Source organism: Lissotriton helveticus, chromosome 6 (genome assembly GCF_964261635.1).
Source record: "Lissotriton helveticus chromosome 6, aLisHel1.1, whole genome shotgun sequence".
Lineage (NCBI taxonomy): Eukaryota > Metazoa > Chordata > Amphibia > Caudata > Salamandridae > Lissotriton > Lissotriton helveticus.
The window spans coordinates 2,086,209,488-2,086,232,409 of NC_136067.1; the positions used below are offsets into that span (position 1 = coordinate 2,086,209,488).

At 46.9% G+C, this 22,922-nt stretch overlaps 1 protein-coding gene across 3 annotated transcripts in view; it reads right to left on the reverse strand.

Moving 5' to 3' along the window:
• Positions 1–22,922, reverse strand: part of LOC144764025 (uncharacterized) — a 297,464-nt gene that overhangs the window by 18,456 nt on the left and 256,086 nt on the right. The window contains exon 10 of one of the 3 annotated variants that reach the window (XR_013596298.1): positions 13,695–13,974. The exons of the other annotated variants lie outside the window; for them this stretch is intronic. The gene's annotated coding sequence lies outside the window, so the exon portion shown is untranslated. Of the gene's footprint in view, positions 1–13,694; positions 13,975–22,922 lie in introns of those variants that run through there. 3 annotated transcript variants of the gene reach the window in all.

A 22,922-nucleotide genomic window follows, 5' to 3' on the forward strand; every position in this document is an offset into this window, starting at 1 on the left:
GGACAGAGGGGAGGAATGCCTTCAGTGCAAGTCGGATCGCCCGCAGCTCCAGAAGGTTGATGTGGAGCTGGGACTCCGCCGGAGACCAGAGGCCTCTGATCTCCGCCTCTCCTATGTGGCCCCCCCAGCCCAGGAGGGACGCGTCCGTCACAACCACGTGCTCCGGGTGGGGTAGGGAGAGGGATCTGCCACTGACCCAATCGCGGTCCGTGAGCCACCACTCCGAGATCGAGACATGGTCGGACACGTTGCCCTTATGCTGGGCCCACTGAACGTTCCGGTCCCACTGCAGAGCCCGCATCCGCCTCTGGGCGTGATGCACCAGAAGGATGCAGGAGGGCATCAGCCCCAGAAGCCGCAGCGTCAACCTGACCGAGACTCGGGATAAAGGCTGAAAGATCGGAATCAGAGCCTGAATATCCTGAACCCGCTGTTCGGGAGGATAACCCCGAAACTGCGCCGAGTCTAGAACCGCTCGATGAAGAGGAGCTTCTGAGAGGGACACAGGTGTGACTTCGGCTCATTGATGGAGAACCCCAGCAGGTGCAGGAGATCGGCCGTAGTCTGGAGGTGGCTGACGACTGTCTGGGGCGAGCCCGCCTTAACAACCAGTCGTTGAGGTAGGGGAAGACTGACACCCCTAACCTGTGCAGATGAGTTGCGACCACCACCATCACTTTCGTGAACACCCGTGGGGTGCTGGTAAGGCCGAAGGGGAGCACGGTAAACTGAAAGTGCTTGTGGCCTACCGCGAACCGCATGTAACGCCGGTGGGCCGGCAGGAAGGGGATGTGAAAATAAGCGTCCTGCAAGTCCAACGCTACCATCCAGTCTACGGAGTCCAGGGCAGCTGAGACCTGAGCCAAAGTCAGCATCTTGAACTTCTCCTTCCGGAGGAAGCCGTTGACGTTCCGCAGGTCCATGATAGGGCGTAGGCCCCCTTTGCCCTTCTTGGGTACCAGAAAGTAGTGGGAGTAACAACCACACCCTAATTATGGCCCAGGAACGCGCTCGATGGCCCCCTTGGCCAAGAGGGCCGTGACGTCCTCTTGCAGAAGTTGCAAGTGATCCCTCGACACGCGGTGGAATTGCGGTGGCATGGCTGGGGGGGTCGCCTCGAAGGGGAGGGAGTAGCCCCTTCGGACGATTTGCAGCACCCACCTATCCGATCGTGACAGTGCGCCAGTGGAAGAGGTGATGACGAACCCTGCCCCCCACTGGCGTCACATGGGCCTGAAAGCACGGACTAGGAAGGTTTTGAGGCAAGTGCTGCGGGGGAAGGTGTGGACTGGCCTCGCCGTGGTCACCTACTGCCACTACGGCGGTTTCCACAGCCGCCACAGCACTGTTGAACATTCTGCGGTGCGTGGCTGGAGGCACGCATGGGGGCGCCCCTTCCGTGGCCACGAAAGGAGCAAAAGGCACCTGGACTTGGCCGTAGCCCTGGAGTCCTTAAAACGCTCAAGCGCATGGTCTGCCTTATCGCCAAAGAGGCGACGGCCATCGAACGACATGTCCAGAAGAGTGGCCTGGACATCGGGCGAAAAGTTAGCGGATCTCAACCAGGCGTGGCGTCGTACCGCCACCGTCGTTGCCATCGCCCTGCCCAGTGAGTCCGTGGTATCCAGCCCACACCGGATGGAATATCGAGCTGCATCTCGACCCTCCGCAAGGGCTTGGGTGAGTTTAGCCCGGACCTCCTCCGGACATTGTGGCAGCACGTCCGCGACCGTGTCCCACAGGGTGTGGGTGTAGCGGCCCAAGAGGCATGCGGTATTGACTGACCCCAGTCCCAAACTCTGGGACGAGAACACCTTCTTCCCGAATTGTTCATACCTCTTGGATTCCTGATCGGGCGGAGCCGCCGGGAATGCGGTCTGGGAAGTGGAAGCCTGGATTACCAGGCTCTCGGGGGTGGGATGGGTGGACAAAAAGCAAGGTTTAAGGACCTCAGTGAGGAGGTTAGTCCTCACGGCCGCGACGGGGAGCTCAAGGTGTAAGGCCTTGGCCGCCCGCGTCAACACTACACTGTAAGCAGCCCCCTCCTCCGTAGCCACGGTGGGAGGGGAGACAAACCCAGTGTCTGGCGAAGTGTCAAGTCCACTGGCCTCCCCAAGCTCATATGTCCAGTCCTGTTGAGACTGGCACTCCTGTGCCAGAGGGTCCACAGACCCCTCCCAATCACCCTTGTCACCAATCTCCTGCATTTCAGGGTCAACAGATGGGGCCGGTTCGTGGAAATAGAAATCTCCAAGCGACGTTGAGAGCGGCGCCCAGCGGCGCCGGAACTGGACCGAGGGTAGGATCGGGGACGGCATCCATAGCAAGCGGAGGGGGCGACACCCGCAGGGCCGGCGCCGGTGAGTTCGTGAGGTCGACCGGCGACGACCCGGATCCGGAAGCGGATCCAGTGAGGGCCTGCGGCACCGGGACCGAATGTTGCCGGCGGCGCCGGGGACGAAGCACCCGACGGCGTCCGAGCCGAAGCACCCGACCTGCTAGGCCCTCCAGCCGGGTCCGTTGGGCCCGGAGGCGCCACGGACCCCGGCTGAGGAGGGAGGGACCTCATGGCCATGAGGTACTGCTCGACCTCCTCTGGCGTCGCGTCATGCCCAGGGACCCGAAGGTGTGGTGCAGACGGCGACTTCCGCAACTCGGTCGGAGCCGCGTGGGTGGTGTCACCCGAACCCCCGGCCGCATCAGGCGAGCGTCGGGGAGGGTCAGCGGAATGATGACGTCTCTCCGACCTCTCATGCCTCTTACCTGAGGACTTGGATCCTGACGACCGATGTCCACTCCCGGAGCTGCGAGGGCTCCGGCCCCGCGACCGGTCCCTCGACCTCCTGTGGGACCGGTACTGGAGCGTCGCGGGGCCGACTGCCGGAGCTCGAGTCGCTTGCAGGACCGCTCCCGCCTAGCTTTAGATGTCAGGGCCCGGCAGTCGGAGCAGGTGCGGTCGGCGTGGTCGAGGCCTAAACACTTGAGACACCGGCGATGGGGGTCGGTAACCGACATCAGTCGGTCGCACTTGGAACAGGGTTTAAATCCGGGCATCCCTACCGGCACCGTCGGAGTCGAAGACTCCAGTAGAGAAATGATCAAAAATATCAAAAAGTTTAGTCAAAAAAGACTAAGGGGTAGAGCTTCTCCGGATCTGCCCTAGCTGGCGCGGAAAAAAAAGAACTTACATCAGCGCGCGAGGGCGGTGTCTAAGTACTCCGACGACGTCATTCCGGCGATAACGTCGCCGACGACGGACGCGGAGCCGCGGACGACGCCTGCCGGCACGCAGGGGTATTACTACGCAAAAAAATTCCGGATCCAGTATGACGCCTGGGGATATTCTAAGGTAAGCAATCTATCACTAACGCGTATCTTTCAGATTAGGCATTATTCTACAACCAGGTGCTGATGATCCAATTATTCTTAGTGATATTATTGTTGCATCTGTCCAGTCTTCTTGTTCTCCTTCTTCATCTCACAATAGTTTAGATGCTGTGTTGTGCAAGTATAGTTCACTTTTTGAAGATCGCATCAGATGTGTGAAAGCTTTTGAACATTCGATCAAACTGAAGAAGAATGTGATACCCATTAAACATAAGGTAAGGGCAGTTCACTTGTCTATTAAACAGGATTTATAATAGTTATTAGATAAGTTGATTGAAGAAGAGGTTATAGAGCCAACAGACTCTTATGAATGGATTTCTGCCATTGTGATAATTAGGAAAACGAATGGCAAAATCCGTTTGTGTGCCGATTTGAGGTCCTCAAACAAAAATATATTGATAGACTGCCATCCTTTGCCAAAGATTCAGGAAATTTTGTCTGCCACCTCTGGTTCCAGATATTTTCCGTTAATTGACCTCAAATTGGCCTATAATCAGGTAAAACTTGCTGATTACTCTAAAGACTATACCACATTCATTACACCTTTGGGTGCTTTTAGATTTATTAGACTCCCATTTGGTTTACAATCGTCAGCAAGCGTCTTCCAGAAATCAATGGAATATATTCTAAAAGGAGTAAAAGGTGTTGAGAAATTTCAACATGATATTCTTATACACTCATCTACAGTAGAAGGTCACAATGAAATTCTTGATGTTGTCTTATACAAACTTAATGAGAGAGGTATGACTGTGGCTAAGAGTAAATGTACATTTCTTCAACAAGAAATAGAGTATTTAGGTCATTTTCTGAGTGGTGATGGTATCAGGCCAAAACATGATCTTGTCAAAGTCATAGCAGATGCACCCATGCCTGAGGACAAAGGTTCCCATAGGTCCTTATAGGGGCTCTTTATTACTATTACTCTCGCTATATCGAAAACTATGCGGATAAACTGGAACCTTTTCTGCATTTATTGCGTATAAGAGCGGACTTTGAGTGGTTAAATGAACAAAATTCAGCATTCTCAGAGGTAAAACATGCAATTGTTAATGCTCCCACCGTGCATCCTTATGATTCAGAAGGTACCAATATAGTGACCATTGATGCTAACTCTGTGGGTATTGGAGCCATCTTTACTCAAAAAAATTAAAGGGGCTGATCATACTGTTGCTTTCCTTTCTAGGCACTTGCATGATTCTGAGTGTCACTACAGTACCATAGCAAGAGAAACACTGGCTTGCATTTGGGCTGTAGAAAAGCTGAAGATGTATCTGTGGGGCTAGAATTTTGAGTTGGTAACAGACCACAAACCTCTAACTTATATGATGGATGGTTGTGGTAGAGTAAATAGTAAGGCCTCTTCTAGGTTAACTAGGTTGATAGCAAGACTCCAAGAATACAAATTTACAATTAAACACATTGCAGGCAAAGAAAATATTCATGCGGACTGCCTTTCTAGGTTACCGTTGATATCTTCTGAGCCACAACTTGAGGAAGATACCAAATGTGTTGTAGCTTCAGTTGTTACTGGCACTAACACAGAGCAGACATGCAGTGAGTCTGAATGGTTAGACCTATGTAATAAGGATCCCACCTTTAATAATGTTAAGGAATTTATTACAGGAAGCTGGCCACTAGTGAGGAATTTAACTTCTGATTTAAAAACATTTTTCCAAGTTGCCAGTAAACTAAGCCTTGTAAATCATTTTCTATTTAGTGGTGATCTTTTAATTTCACCTTCAAAGTTGAGAAAACCTTTAATCGATATAGCACATAAAAACCATCCTGGTTCTACTCTCACCAATTTTTTTCAAAAAATGTATTATTGGTGGCCAGGAATGGATTCTGAGGTAGATTTATATGTGGAAATTTGTGTTGTTTGCCTAAGATCAGATAAGCATTGAAAACCGAGGGTAAACTAAATGCATATTGTTTCTACTCCTAACATGTCATGGAACAAAATTGCTATTGATTTTGTTTGACCTTTTAACATATTAGAAAGCAACTACTACAGCAAGAGGATTTATGTAGTTTGTAGCAGCTATAGATACAAATTCTGTTATTTTTTTGTTCGAAAAATGTTTTGCTTGGAAGGTCTACCCTGTACATTAGTATCAGATAATGACAAACAATTTACCTCAGAAAAGATGGTATCATTTTTGAGGCGTCATGGCATTGAACAGGAAAAGGCACCATCCTATTCCCAAAAATCCAATGAACAAGTTGAAAGGGTTAACATATTTTTGAAAGAGGATGTGCAACTCACCATTACTTCTGAATTCCCAGTAAAAGAATTTATACAAGAGAAAGTTAACTCTTATAATAACACGACTAATAGTGTAACTGGACATGCACCCTTTTTTCTGATGAGAGGCAGAAATAGTAAAACCATGCTGACCCCAAGTTTAAAAGTAGTGAGAAAAGTCAATCTGGTGTAGTCGAGATCAATGACAGTCAATTAAATGTTAAGGAAAGAATTCAAGAACAACAGCTCAAGTCAAAAATGTACCACGACAAGATTAACAGAGCTATAAGCAAAGCTTTTTTTGTAGGTGATTGGGTCATAGTAAAAAAACATACAAAGTGAAAAAAGGTTTACTGAACCATCACAAGTCACTGAAGTTACTCATAGTTCTGTTTTGTTGAACAAGCTAGGTTGGAGAAGCAAGAGTGATGTTGTCAAACTCAAACCAGGGCAAAGAAAACTCATTGGTGATTCCACAAAGCACATGTATTCTTCTGAAAAAGATTTTTGTGGTTTACTTCAGAGTCATTTGAGTACATCACAGAGAGTCACCTTTTGTTGCAAGTGATCCTGTTATATCACCTAGTAATGTGTCTGTAAATGATGGATCACAGTTACACTATCAATTGTGTGCAGGAAATGATCAAGTATATGGAAGTAACTTAATCTAAGAGAATTTGTGTTCATCTGATGTACCACCCCAGGAAACTATGATTCCCAAAGATGTTTTTACTTCTACTCAATATTCGTATGAGGGTACAAGTACCAGCTCGGGAAGATTGTCACGCATTCCTAACATGCATAGGGAAAAAGTTATGTTTTAGTTGCTCGTAGTACATGTTTTGCTGTTTGGGAAAAGGGAGATGTTGTACCCTACAGTGTACGTATAAAGTTATTCTATTGCATGGTTTCCTTGTACCCTCTCCCGTCTTACTTGCTGTTCCCATTGTGATGTAACATGGAATGTTGACATACTATTTAACTGACGTTATGGAATGCTTGCCATTCCTTCAACAGCTGCTCTCCTGACAGCTATGGGGCTTTATATATGAAAGAAATACTTTAATTTACTACTTAAATCGTAAGTACGATTATTCATTCGCTGTTACTTCAAGCCTGATGGGTCTCTTCGGGCCTTGTTGAGCAGAACAATGTTCTGTATGATGAGGTGAGGTTTCGGGTGTGCTGTCTATGATGTTTAGTTACACAATCCTTCTTGTCACGCTGTTAGTCAGTATTGTGCTCCACAGCGGCAGAAAGATGCTCAGGTTGCCTGACACAGATTTGGTGCTGACTGACACCTGTTTTGTCACAATATATTCATTCTGCCTTACGAACAAGTGGACACAACTTGAGGCTGAGGTTACCAGTTACAAGGTGGTGACACAGTGGTGATGTTCTTAACATGCCCACACACTCCTCTGCTAGAGCGTGCACGGAGGCTGCCAGTTACAAGGTGTTGACAAGGTGGTACTGTTGTTACCATACACACACACATACACATACAGTCACTCTCTCTCTCCTAGAGCGAGGTCTGAGACTGCCAGTTACAATGCCGACACGTTAGTGCTGTTGTTGCCATGCGCGTGCGCGCGCACGCACACACACACACACACTCCTCTACTAGAGCGAGAACTGAGGCTGTCAGTTACAAGATACTGACACAGTGGTGCTATTACCATGCGCACGAACACACACACCTCTTCTAGAGCGAGTGTTGAGGCTGCCAGTTACAAGGTGTTGGCACAGTGGTGCCGTTACCATGCACACCTACACCCACCTCTTTTAGAGCAAGGGCTGAGTCTGCCAGTTAGAAGGTGCTGACATGGTGGTGCTGTTGTTACCATGCACAAACACTCCTCTTCTAGAGCGATCGCTAAAGCAGTAAGTTACAAGGTGCTGACATGGTGGTGCTGCTGTTACCATCCACACACACACTCCCCTTCTAAAGCAAGCGCTGAGGCGGCCAGTTACAAGGTGCAAACACGGTGGTGCTGTTAACTTGCGCACATCACTATGCTTGTAAATGACCCTCGAAGCAATGGAAGCACCTAAGCTTCATTTGATACCTCACAGTAAGATTACTGTGAGGTCCATCCTCATAGGAGATGGCTTTGGTGGTAATGCCATTACCACCAGACCTACCTCATCAAGAATGAACCTCACAGTAATGTAATTAGCATTAGAGCCACGTCCTACAAGTGTGGACCTCACAGTAATGCCATTACCACCAGTGCCAAAACCTATGAAGAAGGATCTCACAGTAATATCCTGACCATCAGAGCCAACTCATACAAGAATGGACCTCACAGTAATGCCATTACCACCAGAGCCACCTACTATGAGGATGGACCTCACAGTAATGCCATTACCACCAGAGCCACCTACTATGAGGAAGGCCCTGACAGTAATACCATTACCACCAGAGCTACCTACTATGAGGATGGACCTCACAGTAATGCCATTACCACCAGGGCCTCCTCCTATGAGGATGGACCACACAATAATGCCTTTACCACCAGAGCCACCTACTACGAGGATGGACCTCACAGTAATATTACCACCAGAATCACCTTTAATGAGGAGGGACATCACAGTAATATCCTTACCACCATAACCAACCCTACTGGAATGGACTTCATTGTAATGCTATTACCACCAGAGCCGTCTTCAGCGAGGATGGACCTCACAGTAATATCATAACCACCAGAGCCACCTCTAAGGATGGACCTCACAGTAATGCCATTACCACCAGAGCCACCTCCTATGAGGTTGGATCTCACAATAATATTATTACCAGAAGAGCCACGTCCTATGAGGACAGAGCTAAAAGAGGAGCAGTTTTTGAGAATGCTCACATCGAGATATGTGTTTAATCAATTTTTTGTTTACCACTGAGTACTTTAAAATTACCAATCAAATGAGCCACCTCCTACACACATGAACCTCACAGTGATGCTATTACCATCAGAGCCACTTATAATGAAGATGGACCTCACAGTAATGTCATTACCACCAGCTACCTCTTAGGATGATGGACCTTACAGTAATATCATTACCACCAGAGCCACCTCCTCTGAGGATGTACCATACAGTAATACCATTAGCACCAGAGCCACCTGCTGCAAGTATGGCCTGAACAGAAATGCCATTACCATCAGAGTCACCTTCAACAAGATGGACCTCACAGTAATGCCATTACAACCAGAGCAACCTCCTACGAAGACGGACCTCACAGTAATGTCATTACCACCACCAGAGCCACCTCTTACGAGGGTGGTCCTCCAGGAATGTCACTGCCACCAAGGAGGGACCTCACAGTAATACCATTACCACCAGAGCCACCTCCTCTGAGGATGTACCATACAGTAATACCATTAGCACCAGAGCCACCTGCTGCAAGTATGGCCTGAACAGAAATGCCATTACCATCAGAGTCACCTACAACAAGATGGACCTCACAGTAATGCTATTACAACCAGAGCAACCTCCTACGAAGACGGACCTCACAGTAATGTCATTACCACCACCAGAGCCACCTCTTACGAGGGTGGTCCTCCAGGAATGTCACTGCCACCAAGGAGGGACCTCACAGTAATACCATTACCACAAGAGGCACCTCAAACGAGGATGGACCTCACAGTAATGCTATTACCACCAGAGCCACCTGCTAAGAGTATAGAGCAGAAAGAGAAGCGGCCAATCAAAATATTTTGAGAGTGCTCACATTGAGATATGTTTTAATCCATCTGATTGTTTACAGAGTACTTTAAAACTAACAATCAGCTGAAATGGTGTCGCACTGAGTTCTTGTATAAACTCTCTTTGGAGAAGGAACGGCTTGAAATTACCTGGTAAAAAAGGTTGTTGCTGGAAATACATTCTAATAGATGGAAAATATTTGATTTGTGTCCATGGACTTAGAAACCCAGGTGCATATTTATCAACATCTTGTGCTGCCATTGCACCACATGAGGGAGGGCAAGGGCAACGCTAAACCTAGATTTACCAAGCCATGCATGCCGACCTTACGTGGCCCTGCATGGCTTGGTAAGTCTGGAGGAACGCTAGGCAGCGCAAGTCACTGCCATGGATTACGCTGCCCCAGAGAGGCGTTCCATGGGTGGAGCGTGGGTGTTCCCATGAATCTACCCATGGATTCTGAAGTATTCCATGATTTGCCAATACTGGTTGACACGGGAGTGCTTCAGAATCTTATGCCTCCCTAGAGATATCTTTATTTCTAGTTGTTTCTGCTTTTTACGTGTGCTGCATTCTGCAACACGCTCATAAGAAGACAGAGCGTGTCCAGGGAGGGCCTGGACCAAAACAAACATCAAGCCCTGGTGCTCCTCGATCTCGCCGCCGCTTTTGATACGGTGGATCATTCCATCTTGCTTTCACGTATCAGAGCGGCGGGAATCGGTGGCTCAGCACTAGTCTGGCTCTCGTCCTTCCTGCGGGATCGCACACAGGCGGTCCGGCTGGGAGAGTTCACGGCAGCCCCTCTTAAGATCACTTGTGGTGTCCCCCAGGGCTCCTCTCTGTCCCCCCCTATTGTTCAATCTCTATATCTATCCTCTTATCTTTGCACTTCAGCAGCTGGAGGTCACTGTATATAACTATGCGGATGACCTCCAGCTTGTCTTCAACCTTTCTTCTTCCCCTCACGCTATTTCTAATTTTCAAACTATTATGATTTTCATCAGGGACTGGATGAGCCACAACCATCTGAAGCTGAACCCAGATAAAACCGAGTTGGTGCTCACTGGTGGCTCCTCCAGTCCCTGGAACTCTTCTTTCTGGCCCTCCACTCTTGGTTCCCCTCCTGTTCCCTCTTCCACGGTCAAGACTCTTGGCATAAAAATTAACAACCAGCTTACCCTCCACTCACAAATCAGTTCTGTCGTCTCTTCTTGCTTTCTGATGCTCCGCACTATCCGCACTGTCTCCCGGTTTTTCTCCCCTCTGGCACTTAAACTTATCATGTCTGCCTTGGTGATCTCCCGGCTAGACTATGCCAATGCCCTGTACAACGGCATCCCGGCATACAGCCTACGTAAACTCCAGCTTGTGCAGAACCAAGCAGCCCGGCTGGTTAATGGCCTCCCCCGTTTCCACCACTCTACACCACTGCTGAAGGCGCTGCACTGGTTGCCTGTTCTGCAACGGTCTCTCTTCAAGACTGGGTGCATGGTTTTCCAGGCACGGCAGGGAACGGCCCCTGCCTTCATTTCTTCCCTCTTAACAGATTATGTCCCCATTAGACAACTTCGATCTTCCTCTCAGTCCCTTTTACAGGTTCCCCGCTATACCAGAAAAAAATGGGGAGGTTCCAATTTCTCAGTTTTGGCCCCCGTATTTTGGAACTCCCTTCCTGACCATCTACGAGCGATAAAACAATACTCCCTCTTTCGCAAGGGCCTGAAAACCTTCTTGTTTGCTCAGGCCTTCCCACACTAACGGCTCCTTTCTCTTTTGCTCTTCGCGCATCCAAAAGCGCCAAGAAACCGTTATGGTGTATGTTGCGCTATACAAGCTTTTTAAATTCAAATTCAAATAATTACTATTGTGCAGGAAGGTGTCCTTGATTGATTGAGGCTGGGGGAAAGGGGCAGTTTTTCGGGCTGGAGGATTTTATGGGTCAGGGTGGTTATTAGAGCTGGGGGCCAGGTGTTGGGTGGCGGAAAGGGGTAGTTTTTTCAGGTTGGGCGGTTTGAGGTCTCAAGGCATTGTAGCTGGGGTTGGGGTCGGGATTGGGACTGGCGCCGGGTTTTAGGGCTCAAGCTGGGGGATCGGGTCATTTTTAGGAATGGGGTAGGGTGGTTTGCAGGAAGAGGGGGCAACTTTTAGGGCTCAGGGCAAAGGAGCTGGGGTCTGATCTTTACCACACATGCTTTTTACCAATCATGCCTTTACAACAAAATTCATGCTAAAGGCATGCCTGGTACAGTCTCAGTTGTGGTTGAGACCGCATTGTTAAGACATGCGTTGTATTGTCATACAACTCTTGCTGTGAAGAGCTACGTAAAATGTTGATAAATATGGCCCTCCCTCTGTGTGTCCAAGACCAATTGCAAACTGGAGTAGACCCACATTAAATCTGTGGCGAACATAATGGTACAGCAGACCCCCTTGATTTGAAATATTATCCCGGGTGTCCTATGGTTCATGGTACCTCCAGCCAACAACAGAAAAAGAAGAGGTGCCTGCAAAACAGGAAGCTCTTCAATATGAAGGCAGGGATCTGTGAAGCTTGATCAACTACTGAAAATCCTCTTAAGAAGTTGGATCTGCTGGGAACTGGATTATTTGCAAGTGCAGGTCTTGGCACTGAACAGGTTTAGACAGAAGTAGCCGATGGCTGCTCGAGGGTGGAAGGAGCAGCCGTGACATATCAATGTAGTGCACAATGACCTTGCCCTCATTTCACTTCACTGAGGCCATGCTATCTGCAACCTTCTCCACATATGTTCAACAAGCGCTCTGAAAACATTGTATATGCGGATTTCCAATGAAAGATGAAAATGTTTCAGTTTGAAGTTCAAACCATTCTTCCTGAAAACCAGAGACGACATGTGGAGGATCATGTCAGGCGCAGACTCTGCTGCTTCTTTGACATTTGGGAGCAGTAAAGTGTATCGATGGTTCGCAGGCGAAAGGCACTGAAGAAAGGGAACAGAACCGTACGTTGGCACTGGGAGAGCTGTTGGTACCAAATACATGGTCTGCTGAGCTCAGTACTCAACCATCACCATTACATTTAACGTTTTAGATGTTCTGGGTGCCACCTCAACATCATCTGTCTGTCACTCAATCCAGCCACCGCATGAGGCTTCCACTTGCCCGTAAAGGTTTGTGCTGCCATCAAGCAACCCAGAGGGCCGGTAATACTAGAAGGCAAGAAAAAGCATGGCAGACCAAATCATGCAGAAGATAAGGTATAACTTCCTGATGGCACTCACAGAACCACTACTATCTCACAACCATCTGGTCACCCCTCAGTGTCTTACCCTCTCCTCACCATCCAGTGTCACTCACAGACCCCTTACTCTGTAACAACCCGACGCCACTCACATGCTTCTTAAACCCTTTGTAACTGTGCTGTCACTCACATGTCCCTTACTTACTATTTAACAAAACCTGATGCCACTCACTTACACTTTCATAGCTGTCCAGTGTCATTCATGGGCCCCTTACTCTGTAACAACCCAATGCCACTTATGATTCTTACACTTTCATAGCTGTCCAGTATCACTCACAGACTCTTTACACTGTAACAACCCAATGCCGCTCATGATTCGTACACTTTCATAGCTGTCCAGACTCACTCACAGGCCCCATTTCTCTCGAACAACCCAATGTCACTCACGCTTCTTAAGCTTTCATAGCTGTCCAGTGTCACTCACGGGCCCCTTACTCTGTAACATCCCATTGCCACTCACGCTTCTTACACTTTCATAGCTGTCCAGTGTCACTCATGGGCCCCTTACTCTGTAACAACCCAATGCCACTCACGCTTTTTACACTTTCCTAGCTGTCCAGTGTCACTCATGAGCCCCTTACTCTGTAACAACCCAATGCCACTCACGCTTCTTACACTTTCATAGCTGTCCGGTGTCACTACAGTCCCCTTATCCTATTGTAACTGTGTATATCACTCACAGGCCACATACTTTCTAATGCTATTATTTTGCTTTTTTATAATGTCGGTCACACACACTTCTCTATTTAAAGCAGATTACTTCGACAGGGGTTGTAACTCACAGTTTCCCAGACCTCTTACTCTCTCCACCCCTCCCAAAGTTACTTCAATACCTCTTACTCTATCTGATGTCACTAGCAGACCTTAGTCTCTTATAATAATCTTGTTTAACTTCCAGCCATTATTCTCTCATTGCCATCTCAGGTCGGTCACAGACCTATTTCCACCTGCCAATGCCAATCTCAGACCTCAGCTTTTTTGTTATTATATCCACTTTCTACCCTTCTGTTTCATAAGTTCCCACTTAAAAATCACTCACACTTTCCATACAAAAAATAATTCAATAAATAACTGCAATTGAAAGAGAAACACAGAAAATGTCCCAAATGTATTTTCCCTCCAACCCTTCACTGGTTTCCTTAGAACTAATACTCAATCTTACAAGAAAAAAAAACATGAACATTTAAGATGCACTGTGGTTACAAGAGGCATTTTAGTGCAACAAAGCAATAACAGATTTGGCACAACTGTGCAACATCACAGACCAGCAGGTGGAAGTGCAGACAGTTCCCCAAACAAAGCTCCCACAATGGAATTCAGATAGTAGGGCGACATCGCACATACAAGCAGCATACAACTGTGGAAAAGTAAATTTTGCCATGTTCTGTGTCCCTACGCCTCATCCATCATATGTTATGTGTGCATGACCAATATGCATATGTTATTCCCCATGTCCGATTAAAGGCGCAATTCCAGTTGTGTCCACCTCTGGTATGTCATTTTCCAGTCCTCGTGAATACTACGAATATCAGGCCTATGTAAAGTAATGTTGCCACGTTTCTCAGTGTGCACGTTATTCCATTATAAAGTCCCCGTTTCCAGGCCGCAAAAGGGCCCGGACCACAGATTCAGCTCCTGTCTCCTGAAAGCCTCGCTGAGGAGCGATACAGCCCCCACCTGTATCCTCGACCCTTCACTTACTTCCTGCCTCGCAGTGCCCGGTGTAGCTTGGCTCTGCCTCTGAGTCTGCCAAAAGTATGTTATAGTTCCAGTTATCAGTTCAGTCCTCCTTCTGCATTCCTGAGCTACTGAACTGCATCAATAGTTTCCGTCATTGTCTAGCCTTCTCGGCTCCACGTTAGAGAAATACTGTATTAATGGTCATTTAATATTCTTCATCACGCACTACATGTAGAATAATGCATGGTCCAGTCTTAGAATCAAGTTAGCTTTTCCCCTCATGACTTCTAGTTTATATCAACATGTTCCCTAAACATTAGATACCAGATAGGGTTTAGGTACATGTCGCTCCGACCCTCCCGACTCTAGTCTCTGCTCCTAGCACAGAGTTCGTAGCCCCCAGCTTCTCCTAGTAACACGTCATTGCCAGTTTTCGCGCACCATTAGGTTAGAGGTCCCGGCTCCTTAGGTAGCCCCCTCCTATGTTTCCGCCCCATTCATGACATATTCTGTTACGTTTGCATCACATGTCTAAGTATACTCTCAGTTACACCCATTTTTACTGTTATCTTTCGCGACTGCTACGCGTCACGCTTTCTGCTCCACCCACTGCTACGCCTACTGCAATGTAATGCTATGTGTTCGCGCTATGTATATATGCCTGTGTTTTGTTATTGAATGTTAGCGCGCTCATCCCAGACCTAGCCCCAGCAGCTGCTGGGCCTCTTTTCCCCTGTTGGGCCCCAGTTGTCCTGCTGGGCCCTGTCATTCTGTTCCTATGCAGGTTGTCCTGATCCTGTCCTTATGCTGTAATAAACCTGCAGAAACTCCTACTACCTCGAATCTTGACTCTTATTTTATTGAGCTATCTGTTATGCTATAAGTCTAGTCAAAAATAGGGTATTATTTATTTATTTACCACATAATGGCGCCCGAATAGGGACTTGCCCTTTCCCCACGCGTCGGTGAAGCCACGCCGACCCCCTGACCCTCTGCAGTCGTGACGGAACTCTTCTGCGCAGTGGCAGATATTTCTGCTCAAGTATCCCTCAGGCCCACGGAGGAGACGGAGGAGGCGGTCCAGCATCCGAACGAGACGGTGGAGGAACGCGGCGAGTCCCGACCAGAGCCCAAGCCGAGAGTCCAAGGTCCGAGGTATCCGGAGGCCCACCCGTAACTGAAGTCCGAAGTTCGTCGTCTGTCGTCCAGTCCCGTTCGAGGCCTTCCGTTCCGTGCTGCCCGGTGAGTACCATTGCTGGGGTAGTATCTAGACAGGACCAATCTAAATTGACTCCTGGTCCGTGGGTTGGTGGTGCCCAGACTCACAAACGAAGTGTTCACCTAGGTGGATACGGGTCTTGATGTGTCCCTTTATGGGACCGGTATGTTCCGTACTGTTACAGCAGTGCATCCAGTAATTCTAGTCTGTTCCGTTCTCGAGAAATTCTGTTCTGTTTCTGTTTTCAGTATTCCAGGTAATATTCTGTTCGAACTGTTATTTATAATGTTCTTCATGTAATTTACTGTTGTGGTATGAGTGCGATGTGATTTCGTGTTTTTATTGTGTATTGTATTGTGTCCAGATTACAGTTCAGTCATGCCTATATTTTCCAAGTTACGTCAGTTAAAAACTAGAAAAGGTCTATTAGAGGAAGCGGTTCCTGTCCCGCCTAGGGACAGTCCAGGTCATTTTATGTATCAGAAACATGGCATAAGCGCCATATTGTATCTAGATTTATGGGTAGAGTATACCAAACAGTTAGAAGAAAAGTATAGATGGCCCGTATCGGGTACATGGGATGCCGAATGTATCATGCGAGTAGAAGAAGCATTATGGAAAAAGAAAGCCAGACAGTCACAGAAAGATGCCATCGAGTTATGGCGTAAAGAGGCGCATAGAAGAACGGAAAAGGAAGTCAGAAAGTCAGAGTTAAGTAGAGAATCCCAAGAACGAGCCCAAGAAAGAGAGTTAATCGAGATAGGTGAACAAGTCAAAGCCGAACAGTCAGACAGACAGAGGCATGCCCTCATTAAGGGTATGTATCCTCTCCTTGCCGAAGGTTTGCCAAAAGCGACCCCAGAGGCATCCAGTAATTTCCCGCCACCATTAGTTCCGACCAAGCTACGTCACAAACCGACCGCAGCTGATATTTTTATTTCGTCCTATCTGGACGACACAGTCCCAGAATATGCAAATCCTGTTCGCGCTCCGCCAGTCCTTGCAAATCAGGCACCTCCCGCTCCTCCAGACACCGGAGTACCTGTTACGGTACCCCCGGTCCAGCCTATAGTTCCACTTCCCATTCTGCCAGGACGTAGAGCCTCAGTAGACGACTCCAGTTTAGGGGCCGCAGGAGGAGCTACTCCTCAAACCCCGCCGCCACACAAGCGTTTATCAGCACTCGAATTACATGCTCAAGCATCACAGCGTACTCCTAAAAGTAATAAGTCTGTCACAGAAATCAGGCAAGCCCTTAACGAATGTGTCTATGATCCAGTCCCAGGCGAATATACTATGGTTTTATATTCCTTACGTGTAAGGAGAGTGACCGAGTATCTAGTCACCTTACCGAATATGAAAGAAGATCTAGACAGAATATATCGTTTCATCCGTACAGGGGATGATCCAGAAAGTATTGGCGAGATTATGTCTCAAAGGAAAGCCGAGATTCAGCTCATGATATTAAAGTTCCTGATCAATTGTCTAATAAGAGAACAAGATTACCCGTCTAAAGATTCCGCCGAAATGAGAATCCTGACAAGGTGGAGTGATAATATAGCCGAGGGTAAGCACAAGACCGTCGGTGCTATGGAGAGTATGTACAAGAAAATTCGTAAAGAAATAATAAGGTTACACGACCAGCGTAAAGCAGCACAAGTAAGCGAGAAAGAAAGTATCTCTGATCCTGAAGAGGAAGAGAACGAGAATCCCGCCAGAATAGCGTATGTAGGAAAATCCAGATTTCCAGATCGCCATTTACGTCTAGAACCCAAGTCTATTTTTCATCTAGCACCAGAACAAGGTTCTCTAGAACAAGTATTTCAAGCTACCGATCACATTCTGAAATCACGAGTCGGTTACAGTGAATTAAGTACTATGCATGAACAAGAACTAGCCCGATCAGCAGTCCGATGGATTACTGATTCTACCACTTTTCCAGACGAAATAGTGGCACAAATGTTTCTGAAACTGCCCCCAGCCGAGCAACGACTGGTGGGTATGTATATGATCCAGCACCTCATTACTTTGTATGAGGGTCAACATTCTGATCCAGGTCCGTTGCACGATATCCTGAACGAGTTACTCCAGTATAGATGGAGAGGTCTAGGTACTGATTTAATTAGTGTCATTCTAGAACAGCGCCACAAATATAGAACGTTTCTGAACCCGCATTTTGTTCATGTCTCACCTCCAGAAAGTAAATCGTTTTACATAGACAGACAGAATCCGTTACGAGAAGTCCACCCAGTCCAAGGGGCGGGTGGCGTAATGCAACGAGTGTTTGTATACACTCCGATTTCAAAGATGGAACTTCTTGAAATGAAGAAATTAATTCCCTGTCATGACAAAGATCCAGCAGGGTTCCATAGAGAATTAAAAGACATGCTCCGTATGGGAGAATACACTTACCCAGATATTATTAAAATGTTAAAGGTCCTGTTACCCGCAGGGGTGTATGAAAAGTTAAAGGAAAAAGAATGGGAGGTGGGAGAGAAAAAGATCGATTGGGCAGCTCTAGAAGCTGAAGACAAGGCACGAGTACCAGGTACCGGTCTTGGAGATAAATGTAAAGAATTACCAGAATTACTGATTCAAGTTTTACCCAGATTATTGACAACTAGGAAAGAAGACTGGGATGCAATCTCAGCCTGTAAACAGAAACAAGATGAAGATATTAGTGATTTTTATTCTAGATTTGAAAAATGTTTTAGTATTAATAGTGGTCTCAAGACAAGTAGTGAGTCATACCCTCATCTTTTCGTCACCAAATTAGTCGAGAATTCAAGTCCACAAATTAAAAACCGAGTTTTAAAAGTCGAAAGCACCTGGCAAGCAAATACTCCGTCCCAGATGCTCCAGATGCTCCAGTACCACCAGAATAGAATCAGAGAAGAGCAAGAACACGAGAGAAAACGTATGAAAGACACGAAAATGAAAGTGCTAGTTGCACAATCTGTTCCTCAAGACAGTCAGAAGAGGGGTCCGAATCAAGCCAGTCATCCTGCAGCTCCCGTTAAAGGGAACTGCAATTATTGTAAACAGCCAGGTCATTTTATAAACGAGTGTGCAGTTCTGAAACATAACATAGCTACTGGTAAGACTAAAGAAAGACCACGTCCGCCTAGACAAGAACAAGTTTCACAGATTCCTCAGTCACAGAATGCACCACAGACAGTTTCCGCACCGCAGCCTATTGCTGCAACACAACACGTTACATCACAGATGTATCAGTATGCACAGTCCGAGTATCCAGAGTATCAGTCATATTCATGAAACAGCCTAGAGAGGGAGGTAGGCTTGCCTCTCATCGAGATACCTGTAGACCAAGAAGGTCCCTATGTTCACAGTCAAGTATTAGGGAAAGACAGAAAGTTTTTGATCGATACAGGGGCAAGTAGGACCACAATTAGTCATGCCGAAGTTCCAGGGGCTCCGCTCTCAGGCTCAAGAAATGTTTCCCTTGGATTTTCAGGAAAGCCAATAGTTAATGAGATATCAAAGCCAGTTACTCTAGAAGTAGGTCCATTGTCCCGTACTACTGATCTGTTACTTACTAAGTCATGTCCAGAAAACCTATTAGGTATTAAGACACTGAAAGAATTAGGTGCAGTTATTTGTTGTTCCCCAGAGGGAATACGTCTGTTCCTACGTGACTTTAAGGGTCACTATGTATTACGAGATTTTGATTCAAGATTGTCTAATGTTCCACAGCATTTATGGGCGCAAGGTCCAACTGATGTAGGTTACATGCAAATCACACCCCATCGTGTGACTCTCAAGCCAGGTGTAGTGTTACCACGAATCAGGCAGTACAGATTGCCACCCGAGGCTGTAGCAGCCTTATCCAAAATTATTGACGAGCTCATGGCTCAAGGAGTAGTTGTAGAAACTGACTCCAATGTATGCAATTCTCCGATCATTCCAGTCATGAAACGTACTGATCCAAATGCACCCCCAGTATATCGATTAGTGATTGATTTACGAGAGCTTAATAAATGTATTATTCCTCAGTACCCAGTTGTCCCAGATATTTCTTCCCTGTTAACAGCCATCGATTCCGAAGCCATGTTTTTCACTGTCATTGACCTCAAGAATGCATTTTTCAGTGTTCCAATTCATCCAGACAGCCAGTTTCTTTTCGGTTTTTGTTTAAATGGAAGGAGCTATATGTTTACACGCGCTCCTCAAGGTTTCACAGAAAGTCCTAGTATTTACAGTCAAGCACTCAAGAGACAACTAGACAATATTCACATGCCAACTGACACTGCCCTGCTCCAGTATGTCGATGATCTACTGATCACTGCCCGTTCTGAATGTGCCTGTGAGCGAGCATCACTTACAGTTCTGTATTTTCTAGCCGAGATGGGGCACAAGGTGTCACCTTCGAAGCTTCAATTCTGTGTCCAGCAAGTGGTATACTTAGGACACTTGCTGTCCAAGAGGGGTAGGCAGTTGACACCAGACCGTATCCAGTTAATAGCGAGTCTTCCCCAGCCCAGAACCCAGAAGGAGGTACGTGCTTTTATCGGCCTTACTTCTTATTGTAGACAATGGATTCCCCAGTATGCATTTCTAGCCAAGCCACTGATACAGTTAACGACACAGGAGGCAGCCGTATCGACTGTCCTCCCTTGGACATCTGACCATACACTTAGTTTCAACGAGTTAAAGAAAGCCCTATGTCAAGCTCCAGTTCTAGCTACACCGAACTACAGTAAGCCTTTTACACTTTTCGTTACTGAACGGGAAGGTACAGCATTATCTGTTCTCACACAAGATCAAGCAGGACAATACAAGCCCTGTGCTTATTTTTCGAGCACACTAGATCCAGTCGCCCAGGCGTTGCCTGCGTGCCTCAAGTCAGTTGCAGCCACAGCACTAGCTATCAGACAAAGTGATTCTATAGTTTTAGGACATTCCCTGACAGTACAAGTCCCACATTCAGTAGAAGTTCTTTTAAACCGAACACAAACTCAGCACTTGACAATTGCACGTTTAACAGGTTATGAATTGACACTGTTTCAGCCACACATAGAAATTAGACGCTGCAACGTTCTGAATCCTGCTACACTGTTACCATCAGTTAATTCAAATCCAGACCCACATGATTGTGTGGAAGTAGTTAACATTACGACAAAGCCAAGACAAGACCTGACAGATATTCCGTTACCAGATCCTGACCTGACACTTTATGTGGATGGTTCATGTATGAGAACTAGTACAGGAGAACTAGTCGCCGCGTATGCAGTGACTACTGACACTGAAGTTATTGAAACACACCGTATTGACACCCTGTCCGCTCAAGCAGCAGAGCTAGTCGCTCTGACACAAGCCTGTATACACGCCAAGAACCTGAAGGTTAATGTTTACACAGATTCACGTTACGCATTCGGAGTTGTACACGACTTCGGAGTGCTCTGGCAGGAGAGAGGTTTCATGACTTCTCATGGAACCAAGATTCAGCATGGTCTCCTTATTCAAGCCCTGTTAGATGCCATACATTTACCGACATCTATTGCTATCATGAAGTGCAAAGCACATACGAAAGTCACCGACATTATTTCCCAAGGTAATGATCTAGCAGACCGCACAGCCAAGCTTACAGCACATACTCCAGACATTCCAGTTAACATGACACATACTCCAGATCCGATTACATGCATGACAGTTAAGGACCCTACACAAGATGTCATAGATATCCAGTTACATGCTACTCCCGATGAAATCAAGAAATGGTCTGAACAAGGAGGGGTTCAGACAGATCAAGGATGGTTAACGAAGGGTAGAGCCACATGGTTTCTCCCCGATTCTATGGTTCAAGTCATTATCAATACCGCACATAGTCCAGCCCATTTAGGAGAAAAAGCTATGTTAGACAGTATCCAGAACATTTGGTTCAATAAGCATTTACGAGCTGCAGCCAAGCAGAAAGTCCGTACCTGTATGATATGTTGTCAGTTTAACCCAGGTAAAAGTGTCCCGGTGGAACAAGGTGGTTTCCAGCCCCCTGACCACCCTTTTGAGGTCCTCCAGATGGATTATATTCAAATGGAGCGATGTCGAGGTTTCAAGTATGTCCTTGTAGTTGTATGCGCTTTGTCCAGGTGGACAGAAGCATATCCAGTCCCAGATTACACAGCCGCGACCACTGCCAAGCAGTTGGTTCGTGAATTTTTCCCTAGATACGGACTCCCTAGAGTCGTATATTCTGATAACGGTCAGCCATTCTCCTCAGAGTTAATGAAGCACGTTTCCCTTTTGTTAGGGTACCAGTGGAAGTTCCATTGTGTACGCCATCCTGAAGCAGCCGGTCTCGTAGAGAGACATAATCAGACTCTGAAAATCCGCATTGCAAAAGTCTGTAAAGACAAAGGTGTGGACTGGTTAATAGCTCTGCCAGTCGCTTTGTTTTATATGCGCATGGTCGCACATTCCAGATCAGGTCTGTCCCCGTACGAGGTCGTATTCGGCCGCCCCCCTAACATGTGGGGTACTCCTAGACCCCGAAGTATTACCGATGTTTCATGTAATATGCTGACAGATTACCTAGCTTCCTTGATGTCTGCCCTCAACTCATGTCGTTCACAGGTTGCCGCTGCATTTCCAGACAATACCGAAGTGGCACTGCACGAGATCGTTCCGGGCTCCCTTGTGATGATCAGAAATTTTGACAGATCAAGTCCGCTGGAACCACGTTGGAAGGAGCCACGTCAGGTCCTCTTGACCACCCGTACTGCCGTCAAGTTGGAAGGCAGGAAGGGGTGGGTCCACCTTTCTCATGTAAAACTTTTCAAAGGATTGAAATCAGCCTCCAAGAACATTTCCAAGGATTTCCAGGATTCGAAAGATTGCCAGAACATTGTTTTAAAGGACTGTCCCGCACAAGACATTATTACAACCCCTCCCTTGTTAGAGAAAACCCCGCAACAGGAGTATAAGTTAAAGCTCAGGTCTAGTAAAATAAGTCAGTCAGTTTGATTGTATAAGTCCTCCCCTAGGTGAAACGGTTAGATTGTTTCTGACATGTATAAAATAGACCCCCATAGTGAGAGAGTCAGTCGAAGTTCACTTCAATGTATCGTTTTTCTGAGTTTCATATTGTTTCTCAGCATAATGATTTCCTGCACTAGTTACGCATTTTTCCTGTATTTACCAGTTCCTCATGTAAATATGTCTACTAATGCTACAGTAGAGCATACGTTTAGTGATCTGCCTCCTCACGAATATTCATACCGCCTCGCTATGCGTAATAACACATTTATCCGTATGTTACATTACTCACACCAGACCAGCAATGCCACTAATTGTTGGGTGTGTGGTCGACTCCCCCCTTTCCAGACACCGAAGGGAGTTCTGCCACTCTTTCCTTATCCATTCTCACACAATGGTTCGTGTGGAGCATG